The sequence below is a fragment of the Octodon degus genome, unplaced genomic scaffold (genome assembly GCF_000260255.1).
Source record: "Octodon degus isolate 3935 unplaced genomic scaffold, OctDeg1.0 scaffold00082, whole genome shotgun sequence".
Lineage (NCBI taxonomy): Eukaryota > Metazoa > Chordata > Mammalia > Rodentia > Octodontidae > Octodon > Octodon degus.
Window position 1 is genome coordinate 7555664 of NW_004524658.1, and position 14127 is coordinate 7569790.

The 14127-nt window shown below is 41.4% G+C and overlaps 1 pseudogene; it reads right to left on the bottom strand.

Moving 5' to 3' along the window:
• Nucleotides 1-491: 491 nt before the first annotated feature.
• LOC105742914 lies at nucleotides 492-12391 on the bottom strand (annotated as a pseudogene).
• Nucleotides 12392-14127: the final 1736 nt, after the last annotated feature.

The following is a 14127-nucleotide window of genomic DNA, read 5'->3' on the forward strand; positions in this document are numbered from 1 at the left end:
CACACATTTATACCAGACATATCCATCATAGTGCCCACCTGTTAACAGCAGCCTATACATCCATTTTTCTTGGCCGGATACTCTCCAAGGCCGCACTGGTTTAAGCCACACAACCTTAGTCCTAGGGTACAGCTGGCTGTACCTAACAGTAGTCAGTTCACAAGATGGCCAGCAATATGACAGCTCCTTTAACCAGGGGCCTCCCACTGTGAACACCTGAAGCCGTAGAAAGATGGCAGAGAAGCCTGTAACTGAGCACTTACCATATGTTGAGGCCATAAATTTTGTAATTTGAAGTACAAAAACAAATCTAGTGCCTTTCTTTTTCCTTCTTCACTATCTTAGCAACTTTACCATTTGGTTTATTTTTCTTTCTTTCTTTTTTTTTTTTTTTTTTTTTTTTTTTTTTTTTTTTTTTTTTTTTTTTTTTTTTTTTTTTTTTTTTTTTGTTGTTTGTTGAGTTATGAATTTTACAAACGTCACTTATATTATTAGTGGAGCTGGAGAGTATTTCGCTTTCTCCAAGCTGCACAGCGAGAACCACCAATAGCGTGACGGAACGTGTGGCCCTTTCCGAGGCCACGACTCTTGCGGCCTGCAGATGTCAGCCCACGCGTCTCCCTGTGCTTGTGGACTGGTTTGGTGGTCCATCGGGTGTCAGGATTTCTTCTGATGGCTTTGTGGAATGGATCAATAAGGTTAACCACAAACAATTTGTATGTGGAATCTTCACCAAGCTAGCGAGAATTTAGAACTCTCAGAGCCCCACATCGGCGGCTAGCTCGCTTCTCGGCAACACACTGAAGGCTTCGCACAAACTTCAGCTGGTTAACGCCGTGATGGACAGGCTTGCCATAAGTCGCTCCCTTAGGAACTGGACGTTTGCGACCACCGCGCAGCACACGAATACTGTATATGACATACCTTTGCTTGGCCTTGTATCCAAGTCTGCGAGCTTTGTCCGGCCGGGTGGGGTGTGGAGTCCCATGGAGCGCCCAGAGCTGTGGTGCTGCCAGCAGCGGACCGCAGCAGAAAGCGCGTCACATCAGACTGCTTCTTCCTCCACAGCTCCTGGATGCGCTTCTACGCACCCGTCTCGGCTTATCTGATGGCTGCCGCCAGACGAAAAGGAAGAAGGCTTTCTCCTGATTTATTTTTCTGATTGAGAGCTTTCACCTTTTCACTTAGAAGAAACACTTTATGGCTTCTCTTTGGCACGTCAAAATTGCTACCCACCCTATGCTTGTGCTTTGGAGCCATGAAATAGTAAAATAGGGATTACTGGACTAGGAACACTGTGATCCTGCAATAGCTGATCTGATAAACAAGATGACTATTAAGTGTCTAACAAGCAGGTAGCATATACAGCATGGAAACACTGGTCAAAGAAATGATTCTCACACAGGGTGGAATGGAGATAAGTTTATCATGATGTTCAGAATAGTTAACAAATTTAAAAAAGCCTATGAATTGTTTATTTCTCTAATTTTGTACTGAATGTTTTCTGTTAGAGGTTGAACCCGAGTAACTGAAGCCACAGAGAATAAAACCACAAAATGGGGACACTCCTGTACAGAGATAAGCTGAATTATCACCTTCCCTCCTAGAGACTGTGAGGCGGGATGAGGCAAGCTCTGGGGATGAAACAATGCATTGAGAGAAAGCGTCAGATTCTGTTGGATCTGCATATGACCAGAGAGAGATTAGGGGGAAGTAGAAATTGTCACATGAGTTTTTCTTGTAGCAAAAGCTATGAGAAAGCAGAAATAGTAAGATGGAAGAACAGATCACATGAAGAGCAGGCTGCCTGTGTGGAACTGAACCACTATTCTTTTCCCTTTCACCTGACTACTTCATTTCCTACTTTTCCTGTGGCTAGAACATGTGACTTTTCCTTGACTTTCCACTTTTTCAAATCATTGTGACACACAGGAGAAAGATGGCTTCCCACACACCGTTTTTTTTCAGGTAACTTTGAATGCATCTCTGTCACTGAATTATTTCTCTAAATTTGAAGGATGCAATAGTAGCATAATTGTAGCTTAAATACACATGAACATGCACACACACAACCGTGCATACATTCTTTTGCATGTGCCTGCCTGCTTCCTAGACACGAGGGGAGTGAGGTGATGTTATAATTATTCCTCTACATATTACTCTTACAATTTCACTCACACACCCTAGAAGAAAGGCCAGGACTCCAGAGTGGCCCTGACACATTCTTCCTAGCTTCTCTCTCTAGTAAGAGAACTGGGTCAGGCTTCATTCATGAATATCAACAGCTTTACAAGACATAGAGTCCACTGATACCTAATAAGAAGAATACAATGCAGCAACGCCTGTCCTTTTTGAAGTCAGCTTTATTCTGATGGACATGTATCAGTGAGCAGTTTTGCCTTAAAAATAGTTTCTGAAAGGGTTTAAACATCTGCTACCCCCCTAGAGAGAGAAACAGATCGTATAAATGGAAACTGTGTTTTATGTCAAGCCCCATTCTCCATCCCTTTGAATAATATGAAAAAGAAATGTTTTGAAGCGGTTGGGATATTTAGCTCTGAAAATTAGCCAGTGAGGAGCGACTTAGATAATATGTAGTATATTTTTTTTTTTACAAACCCTCCTTTGAAATAAACCAGACAGAGGTTCCTTTCACTTCTATGGGAGTTTTCAGCAAAAGGAGAAAGGAGGACTTTATAAGCTCTATACAGCCTCAGAGGCCATTCACAGACTTCCTAGAATTCTCTGCCATTTCCTAGTGCTGAGAGCCATGAATGTGGCTTCTCACTATCACCATTGTCCCTCTCCGGCATTAGCCTTGCAGCTGAGCACTCTGAAGCTCAGGGCCTCTGGAGTATGCGAAGAAGTTACAGGCAGACACCATCAGGGCCACACAGAGATGAGAAGGGCCAGGAGCTGTGGTTGTGAGGAGATGAGGGACACAGGGCTATTTCACATGCTCCCATTTCCTGTCTTCTGTGTCCAGAGCTCCTATCGCAAGTGTGAAAACCCCCAACTATGAGGGCAACCAGAGAAACTATCCAGAGAGGTAGAATTCTTCAAGTCTGCATCCAAAAGCAAGACCTATATCTTGCTTTTCAAAACATCCTCCTTCTGTGCTGTTGGTGCTAGCATTACTTTATGAAGTTGTAAGCCTTCCCTGTCTTGTGGGCAGTCACTATCTTGTTCTGACACCTCGTCTGGAGTCCATGCGCTAGTTTACTGATTCCTCTGTGAGCAAAGTTTTATCCTCTTCCGCTCTCACATGCCTGATGGTGTGTTCTTTCCTCTCTCTCTCTCTCTCTCTCTCTCTCTCTCTCTCTCTCTCTCTCTCTCTCTCTCTCTCTGGAAAAGAGAAATAAAAACAGCTTTTAGAGCACCTTTTCATCATATCTCTGCCACTCTTTTTCTGGTAAGCATTCAGAATAACTCAGGAACACATAACAATAAAAATAATCTTAAAAGGATCCTGATTATACTATGCCCAAGAGTGAAGTCTCTAGGTGTCAGTGTGAGTCTCCTTAAGTACTTCAAAGTGATGCTTGACTCATTTATCATGGCTGAACCAACCCGCACAGACCCAGGAGGAGGTCCTCACTGCAGACCTAGCTTCTCCCCGTAATCCAGCCTCATTTCATGCTGAGTCCTATACTTTTGAGATTAGAGATGGGCTGTAGGTATCAACTATAAAGTATAACCTGGGAAACTGAAAAACCAGCCTTATATTGCCCTCCCTGTATTGTATAAAAATGCATCTGGCTGTAAATAACAGGGAAATATATTTATTTATTTATTTATTTGTTTGTTTTTGATGGAACTGGGGATTGAACTCAGACCCTTGTGCTTGCCAGGGAAGTGCTTATTATACTGAGCCCTCTCCTGGCCTCTAGTTTTGGTTTAAATCATTTTATTACAGAGTGGTAGAACCAGATTTTAATCAATGGCTCAGTGATGTCATCACAAAAATTGACTTTCCCTACATTTCTTCTGAGACATCATGGAGGTGACTTTTTGCCTGCCTGCCTGTTGCCTGTTTGTCACACGGTTATATTACAATGGATGGAGAAGAAAACACTCAAAAACTTTTTTTTTTTTTTTTTTTTGCAGAACCGGGAATTGAACTCAAGCCTTTGCGCTTGCCAGCGAAGTATCTCCCCGGCCCCTTCAAAAAATTTTTCTAACAGTCTAAATGTCTCCGCCAAGCCTCATATGGTCATGGATGGGGGCTTTTTCAGAGATGGCTGGATGTAGCATATGTGATTGATTGAGGTGCATTGCTAGGATTAAAGGTGCTGGGACTAAGGGTGGGTGATTACTAAATCAGTTCACTGATTGGTTTGGCACTATCCTAATCCTGATAGATTAGACAATTTAAAAAGCAGAAAGGAGCAGCTAACATCTGTTGCTTTGCTACCTTCTGCATGCCATGAATTGTTCCTGTCTCCTATGCCACGCTACCTCAGAGTCAGCAGATTATGGACTGAAAGCTCTACAAATATGAACCAAAATGAATCTTTGTTCCCTTATTTTTTGGGTGTTGGGTATTTTGTCTCAGCAACAAAGAAAACAACTAAAATGAGGAGTCTGACCTGGGTCTGAGAATATAAACCAGCGCTCAATCATCCACCCAATGTTAATTCAATCACTGGTGGAGGAAAACTCACATATTCATGACTAACTAAAGCAGTTCATCTGTTGGGCTATAAATTAGAGGTAAATCCTACCTTCCCTGAAATCAGGAACATAATCTGTAGTGAGAGAAGAGAGGAAAGGACAGGGGAATTGTTTTATGGGTAGGCAACTAAAAGTATCTACCATAACCACTAAGTTGGCTGATGCTTGGAATCCAATCCCATGATTTTTTCAGTGACACTTTCAATCATCAAAAAACCAAGAAAATTCCTTATATTTTTCAAGATATTTATACTAAAAGTATTATTCATTATAATTTTTTGAATCACAATAAAGAAGAAAGTGAATACAAAGAGGAAAAACTCATATTTATTATGAAAGTTCTGTTGTGTGCTTTTGAATCTTTAGGTAACAGCTGGGGAAATCCTTGATTTATGATTGCTGATGTCCATGGTGTGGATTTTCGCCATTGTTGTTCTAAGCTATTCACGGCTAAGCAACTAACACAGTTCCTCAAAATTGTAACATCAATTATTGTGAGCTCAGACTAATCAACTCTAATCTACATACACCATACCAACATGCTGAGCAATTGTGCAGCAGTTTTTCTGTGTGATACATGCTTTAATCTAGTACTTACAACAGCTTACAAAGTAAATGCTATCATTGTGTTTTACAGATGAGGATCTTGGGCTCCAAGAAGTCTTTTGCTATTTGTAGGATTCAAGCCAGTTTTTCTGACCCAAGAGACAAACAAAAACTTCCAGGCTCTTTCAAAGCTGAGAGAGCTTCAAATACTAGAAATTTTACCAGGTGCCAAACAAATACTTATTACTAGAATTGTATGTACTGTCAACATTTATTGCCCTTGGAGTAACAAAGACGAAAGCAAACTGAAAGTCACCAGAAGCTTTTATTCTTGTTTTGAAGAAAAGAAAAAAGAAAAATGTAAAGATCTTGTCAGAAATGTTCAAAACAGAATACCTTCTAGTCTCATTGTGAATGTCCTACATTCGAAAGAAAGGTTAGGTCCTTGTTTTTTGTGACATCAAAGGAGAATTTTCTCAAAGTACTCATATTGGTATTCATTCCTACCTTTAGCTTTATACCAAGGAACAACCTTGTGGCTCAAACATATAGGCAGATTCTACAACTTGTGTATTTCCTTGTTTTAGAAATATCTCCCAACATTTCTGCAATCTGAGGGGCTCAATTTTCCCTTGTGTATTTCAGTTTATTGTATAGAGGTACAACTATGACAATATAAATGTGCAAGTGCTCTAGAAGATCAAGTGCTTTTTAAAATATAAGACACCATTGTTTCTCTCTATGAGTAACTGTAGTGGATTGACAACTTGTGGCCAACTTGTAACACCCAGCAGAACTGAACCAGCATGGTGCTGGGTGTGGGAGGCCCACCTGAGGATTGTTGCCAGCAGTGTAAGAGGCAGCGCTGTAAAGAAGAGGCAAGGTCATTAGGGAGCTGTTGGTTCTCTTGGAGGAGCTTGTCATGCTGGCTTTCTTGATGAACTTGGCTATTCTCATCAGAGGAGGACCACATTGCTGAGAACGGCTATGATTCACTTTGAGAAGACTTTGGTGTTTGAGCATTGCTTTCTGATTACAGAGGGGAAGATGGTGCACTGTTCAATATCCTGGAGAAGCTTGTCATTCCAGCTTTCCTGATTTATCCTGGGCTGTTCTCATCATCAGAGAAGCTTGGGTCCTTGCTGTCACTGAGGATGACTGTGGTACTTTTGCAGGGAGCCCTAGGCCTTACTTTGAGCTTCCAGAGCTTTGGATTTGGCTCCAGTACAGATCATTTAGCCTGCTGGCACGGATCCTTCATCCCACTCGCACAGACTTTCTAGCTTCCTCTGCTGGCCTTGGGGATTTCCCAGTACAGATCTATGAAACAGGCCTGCTTGAGATGTTGTCGTGGGCTTTTGGCCTCCAGTTGGACTTGTGGGAGGCACTGTCATAGGCTCTAGGTCTTCAGCTGGACTCACGCAGGATATTGCTGTGGGATCCAGGGCCTCAGCTGGATTCTTTTGTTTTTTAGTGAGTGGAAACATTTCCTGCACTCTCTTTGTATATGACTCTTTGGGTGACTATTAAAAGATAATCTTATAAACTATGTGTTCTGTATTATTACTCCCCTTGTAAGCCCTGACTACAATAGTAACCTTGGCTCATGTTGTGAGTTTTCTTAAATGAAATGTTTCTGATGAGAACAAAAATATTGTGTGTCCCTTTCCCCTTCTCCTGCTTTGATTCATGTTTCATTTCCTTCTTTACTATTATCATAGCAGTTTGGAAATAGTCTCTGGATTCCAAATTACCCATCAGTGTGTCCAGCAAGGTCCAAGTCATCCATGAGGCAGCTGCTGACCTAGTCTGGGATTTCACCGCTGCATCCATCCCAGTGTTCCACCACCAACGTCTCAAGGTAAAACCTGCTGGCCAGCAAACCCTTCAGTCTCATTGGCCTGGTGCTAGGGCAGGTTTGGGTAAAAGATTGGTTCCCAGGGTGGGGTGGATCCTGCCCACAAGAATTCTGCCCACACCATTCAGAGCCAGAGAAGAAGCCAAAGGGACAGAGAGTTTTGTTTTCTCTAATAACATCCAAATTGCACAGAGGCAATGAACATAGCCTATTGTTCTCCTGTCTTTGTCACTCCTAGATTCTACTTCAGTGGCCTGCTCTCTCAGTTCTCCTCCTCCAGGGCCAGACCTGTACATACAGCAATGCATGTGGTCAACATTACCCAGGGTGACTTTTAAAAATCGGCTTCTAGGAACACAACTCCTTTCCTTCACTCAATTCTGTGGCTATAACAGTCTTTATAGGAATTAGATTTATTTAAAAAACTAAAGCTCCTGTGGCTGGGGAAATAGCTCAGTGGCATAAGCACCTGCCTGGCAAGCGCAACATCCCAGGTTCAATCCCCAGTACCAAAAAAGAAAGAAAGAAGAAAGAAAGAAAGAAGAAAGAAAGAAAGAAAGAAAGAAAGAAAGAAAGAAAGAAAGAAAGAAAGAGAAAGCCCTCCAACCCCAAGTACATAATTGCATTTCTTGTAAAGTTGTCATCAGGTCTCTATTAATAGTCACCAAATACCACCACAAGCACTCTGGAGAGAAAGGTTAAAATTGACCAGAGTGAGAGTTCAAATCAGACTAATGGGCAGCAACCAAATTTGTGCCCAAAGGCAAATTCTCATTGCAAAGTAAGGCATATCTTCCTTCAGTTCTGGTTGTCTCTCTCCCCTCCAAAGCCAAAGCAAAACAAAACAAATCCAGCACAAACTAATTTCTTTTTTTTTTTTTTAACTCATTTCTATGTATACTGAGAAGTAGGAATTAGTGGGAACCAGCAAGCCAGTGTGACTGTTGAGATTGTTCTTGTTGAAGCATGTTGCTCTTCAAGCATATTGAAAGCAAAGAGAGACGAGTTAGAATGAACATCTTTATCATGTGTTTCTCTCCAAACACTGCACCATAAACCACTTATCTTGCCTATAACAGAATTTCTTCAACCTTCATTCTGTCTCCTCTCTTGGTTCTTGATCTATTTTCCAGTTTCAGGTTTACACTGTTTTACAGGGGCACTATCTGGCCACACAATACTAAAAGACAGCGTCACAATTTTGCAGATGTTTCTTGGAAAGTTTAGTAACACACATTCTGACACAGCAGTTCTCAAAGAGTGATCCACAAGCTCCTGGAAGTCCACATAACCTTTTCAGAGACTTAAAAGGTCAAAACTCTTTCCATTATACTGCTAAGATGTTATTAGCATGGCTCAAGATAGCAATGCCAAGCAATAATCACTGACTTCTTTACTTCCATAAATCCACAGTCAAAAAGAAAAGAAAGACAAAAATTTCCAGTTTCAGTTAAGAATTCCTTGGTGAAGCAGTATTATTAATGGTTTCATTTATTGTCCATTGAACATGTGTCTTTTTAATATTCTACCTGATGGGGGCTGGAGAGATGGCTCAGTGGTCTAAAGCACCTACTTGAAACAAGCTTGGCAAAGCACAGGGACCACGGTTCGATCCCCCAGCACCACATGCCAGCCAGCCCCACCCCCTGGTGGGCTGAGCTGGCCACACACACACACAATAAATAATTGTAATAAATAAAAATAAATAAATAATTTAAAAAATAATAATAATATTCTACCTGATGAAATGGGAAATATGTATAAAGCACTTCTGTATGCCAAAATAGGATTTAGCTCCAAGAGAATTGGTATGTTTGTTTAAGTTGCATGCTAAACTACTACATTTTCAATGGTTATTTCCCAGATACTTGCTTGGAAATGAACAAAGTAACCCTGTCACGATCAAGGAAATAAATGACACAATTGGCAAGGGTAAAGATCAAGCTTTCAAACAAAAGTTACTAAAACTACTAATTTTGGAAAACTTGCACCTGTTCACAATGGTGAACCCAGCAGCTTCCCAAAACCTAAAGACTTTTTCTCCCAATGTCATTATATTAATTGATGTTGTTTTTGATGCTGTATAATAAAATGCATGAACATTTGGAAGATGTGTATAACTCACTGAACAATAGTTTCCAAGTGAACAATTGCACTATATTACAAAACCATGCCCAAGTTCATTCAAAGTGCAACACATGGGAATTGACTGTAATGTAACACAGTATAAAAATTTCATTGATATGGTTTTGTATTTCACATTGAACTTTTAAGAAACTATGAATTGCTGAGTTTGGTACAGTATCAAAAATATCCACAATATCTGAAAAGATTAGTAAAATACTTCTCCATTTTTCAATCCTATATCCCAGGACTATGTGTTTACCTATGTGTACGAATATGCTATATTTATATATACATATCTATATACCTATACATGGAGATTTAGGAGGCTGAGGCAGGAGGATTGCAAACTTGGCCCTAACCTGGCTGTGACAATTAACTATATCAATTTGAGTAAGAAATGCCCACCTAAATTGAATTAGCATAGTTCTGGGTGTAGCTGAATGGATTTAGTGAAGATAGAAGACTCACCCTGAGTGTAAGTGGCATTGACCAATTGACTTGTGGCCTGAGTGACATAAACAGAAAGCAAAAGGGGGACAGCTTCTATTTCTCTGGAGGAGCTCCAGTCTTCACCTTCTTGTTGGACATCATCTCCCGAATTCTCACACAGACTCTTCAACCTCCAGCGAAGATCCTTCAGCCTTCCACCACAGACCCCTCAGCCTCCTGATACAGACTCACACATGGCACTCTGTGAGCTCCAGGCCTTCGAGTGGATCCTTTGGATCGCTAGGGTACAAATAGCCCTTTTACACTCTTCCAAATCAGCCAATGGCCTTTGTGAGTCAATCATGTAGATCCTTTTATATGTGATATCTTCTATTAAATTTGTTTTTCTAGTAAGCACTGACTGATGCACTGGCTCAACGTACAGACTTACTATGTCAAACTTAAGAAAGGGGGAGGGCTGGGAACATGGCTCAGTGTGAAGGCCCTCGGTTCTGTTCTGAATAAAAAAAGCTGGGATGCACTGAGGTCTCTAGATGAAGTTTCATAATTAGATTAAAAATTAGGAAACCCTTTAAATTATTTCTTAGATGTTTCAGGAAATTTCAAAGGGAAGAAGTATAGTAAAACAACACACTGGCAAACATCCGAATGTTCCCTGTTACCCTTCAGTTCCACAGTCTTTCTTACCCTGGGAACAGCCATTTCTTTCTCTTAACTGCCCCCATCAACTTCCTTGTACTCTTGCTGATACCTCAAACCACGATAGCTCTTCTTATTCACCCACCTTCTACTTCCTTTACACCAAAAGTGAAGGGAAAGGCTGGTCCTGTGTGACGCTCTTTCCCCTGAGGAGCGAGGCAGCAGTGGAGTTAATTTCCTTTGGTGTCTTTCTAGCTGCCATGCTTGAGCGTCTAACAGGGGGCTCCTAAGCTGGTGCTGGCCTCATTTTTTTTCAGTCTGAGTCACAGCAGGGACTCTGGAAATGGTTGTTTGAGACAACCATGCAATAGTTCTCTACCTTAATTCTACTTTCAAAGCATGAACCATCTCCTAGAGAAAACAGCAACAACTTTGTGGAAAAATCAATGCCATTAACGAATTATCACCACTGAGTCTGAAATAAGGTTACATCTCCCCTCTTCTGAGATGGTGCACAGTGACATGCTGTGCTGGCTGTCTCCTGCTGCCCCCTTCCACCTGTCTGCACCCTTCTTCCTGCCTGGTCTCCTGGAAGCTCACCTCCGTTGACTGACTCCGCAGGTGGCCTTGCCTGGCTCAGGATCTGATTGATTGCCATCGTGAGGAGCAACAGTAAATGTGAGGTTGGGGGAAGTACAGAAAGCTGAGTATTGATTTATTGGAGGGGCTCCCTTCCCTGGCCACTCATCTTTCTGCTAAAGGCCATGGCTCACTCAGACAGCTTTCTCTACCTACATAGCTTCCTCCTGAATCGTCTTTCTGCTTTCCCTTCACGCCTAGAACAGTTTCTTGGAGTAGGACTATAGTGCTTCCCTATTAGTAGACCCCAGATATAACACTCTGCTGTGATTTTTCAACCTTAGGCCCTGACTCTACTACCTCTCAAATAAATAAGCAACAAATAAATTTTCTTTTAAAAAGTTTAAAGCAAAAACATTTGGTTTTTTGATGGAACCGGGGATTGAACTCAGGCCCTTGCGCTTGCCAGACAAGCACTTATTCTACTGAGCTATCACCCCAGCCAATAGTGACAAAGGATCTACAAATTGTGGTAGAGGGTTTCAGGGTAAATCCTGAGAGGATCTGACTGACCTTGACAGATACAAGAGCTACATTTCTTGTTATATAGGTCTTGATCTATCTTGGTCTTAACCATCCGGCAGAAAAGTATAAAAACGCGTTATATAAAGTCAAGCCATATTAATATGCTGAGCTGTGAAAGGCTCAAGTCAACAACTTCTGACATTGCCAGTCATATGGATAACCCACTACTATTATGGACTACGAGACTATATTGGATTATTTTGCTGAATTCATGTACCTACAATATTTAAATGGCAATGGAATACCCATCTTTGACAAAACTGACCAAAAAAAAGGGAATATAAATGAAGGACCATTTTCTATCTATATATACAAAATAGTTACGGTAGATATACAGCTACTTTCTCTTAATTTGTACTAATAGTGTTTGGACAGGATATCGTGTTTGCACCTTGTACTGTGAAAACCACTACGAAGACAACAATATGCAATTTATTAATTATTGTAACTGTCCTAGTAACCTGTTTTGAAACTGTCTCATTGCTATTTCTTTCCCAATAAAATTAATTAGAAAAAAAAAAAAAAAGAACAATTCAAGACCTTGGAAAATGTGACAACAACAAATAAATAAGAGGAAATAGGTTAGTTCCTGTTTTGTTTACATCTTCACAATGAAGAATTCATTAAAAAAAAGGGAAAAAGTTTGTTTTGAATGTAAGACATCCAGAGCTAGGAACAGATCCCTGCCATCTCACCCAGCCTGTCCTGGGGTCTCCCGCTGCTGCAGCTGCTATTGCTGCCCACGTCGGTGCTGCTGGCCCTGTAAATGTGGCGCGCACGGCAAAGTCCTTCCTGGAGTGCAGGGCACTGCACCAGCCTCAGCTCCTGCTGGGTGTCAGCCTGCATGGCACAGTTCTTGCAGACGCGAGCATCTGCATGTGTGCATCTTTCCACATCTCGGAGTGTCTCATCGGACTTTCCTGCGCTGTCCATTTCATAGGTGCTCTCCACTCTCTCTCACGTATTCAGAACATATTAAAAGCTGCCATTCTTCTCAAACTATATTGCTTCTCAGAGACCTCTCACTAGCAGGTCACACCTACATTGTTAAATTTTTTGCTATTAAGGTCAGAGATTATATACTTTTTTGAGGTAAGTAATAGGAGCCAGGTACTATAACAAGGACAAAGCATACAACAGTGAACAGAACAGAACTAATTTTCATTTTCAGGGATCTTATCGCCTAGGAGACAATAACAATGTTGTAACAGTTACTTCTAAATGGCACTGTAACAAAATTAAGGAACACCTAGAAAACTGGTGAGGCATTACTGCTGGGTATAGCTGTGAGGGGTCTACCTGGAGCCTGGCATATGGGCCAGTGTACTGAGTTGGAGGGACCTTGTTTCAGTGTAGGCCGCACCACTAGGTGCTGAGGACCCGGAGAGAACAAAAAAAGAAAGCAAATTTTCCTTTCTCTGCTCCATAGCTGGAATACTCTCTCCTCTTGCTGCCCTTGCACATCAGTACTCCAGCCTGCCTGGCCCTGGGGCTCCAGGACGTATGCCAGCAGCCTTCTGGATAATCTGGGCTTCGGTCTTGCCCTGAGAATTACACCATCAGCTTCCTTGGCTCTCAGCCTTGAGCTGACCCACCAACCTGCCTACTGTGGGACTTCCCAGCCTTCATAACTGCATGAGCCAATTCTGCTAATAACTCTCCTCTCTTCTAGCTATACATCTATGCCCTGTGGTTCTTTTCCTCTGGAAATCTCTAATATACATGTCCAATAGATATGTGATTATAAACCCTCGTATATGCATTAAAGGAATGACACACAATGCTATAAAGACATATAATGAACCATTAGATCTACTTCAAGCAGCCAAGCAGGGCTTCCAAAGGATAAAATCTGAAGGGCAAACAGGAGTCATTTAGTCAATTATTCTCAATGAGGGGTGATTTTGCCTCCTAGGGACATCTGGCAATGTCTAGAGACATTTTTCACTTCTACAACTTATGGATGCTACTGGCATCTAGTGGGTAGAGACAGGGATGTTGTTCAACACCCTAAGATCTCTGGAAAACAACCCCCTCCGTGTGGATGGCATCAGAGGTGAGACATTTGAGCTGGGAAATGATTCTAGCCAGAGAGTAGAGCACACATAGAAATCTAGCCTCCCAGCAGACAGGCACAAGAACCCACCCAATACTGAGCTGAATTTTTGGTTTAAATTGGTTGGGACATCACCTCCAGTTTTTCTTTCCTGTCATTATTTCTGTTGGGTAAATTCTGCTTTACAAGGCAAGGGTGGGAATGAAAATGACAAAGCCATTTCTCTTCAAAATCTGTGTGTGTGACAGAAAGCTTGACTGAAGCAAGACTGTAAGATATAATTGATGAATGAGAGGAATTTTTTCCTTCACTCTAAACTAATGGGACTTGAAAATGAAAAATACTCTTTTCATCTCAACTGGCAACATGACTCTGTAAAAGTGGACATTTGTGGCTGGGAGGCCAGCAAATGGTGACCTAGCTTGAGCTGAAATGGAAATTATGGTTTTAAGGCACTAAATAGAATAGGAGGTAGAAGACAGCATAAAAGAGAACTGAGATTTGTGAAATATTTTCTAAAGCCAAAGTCTGTGGTTACGTTATTCCTTCATTTAACAAGTATTTATTGAGGCTCAACTGTCCCAGATGCTAGGACTTGGAAAAATGAAAACTC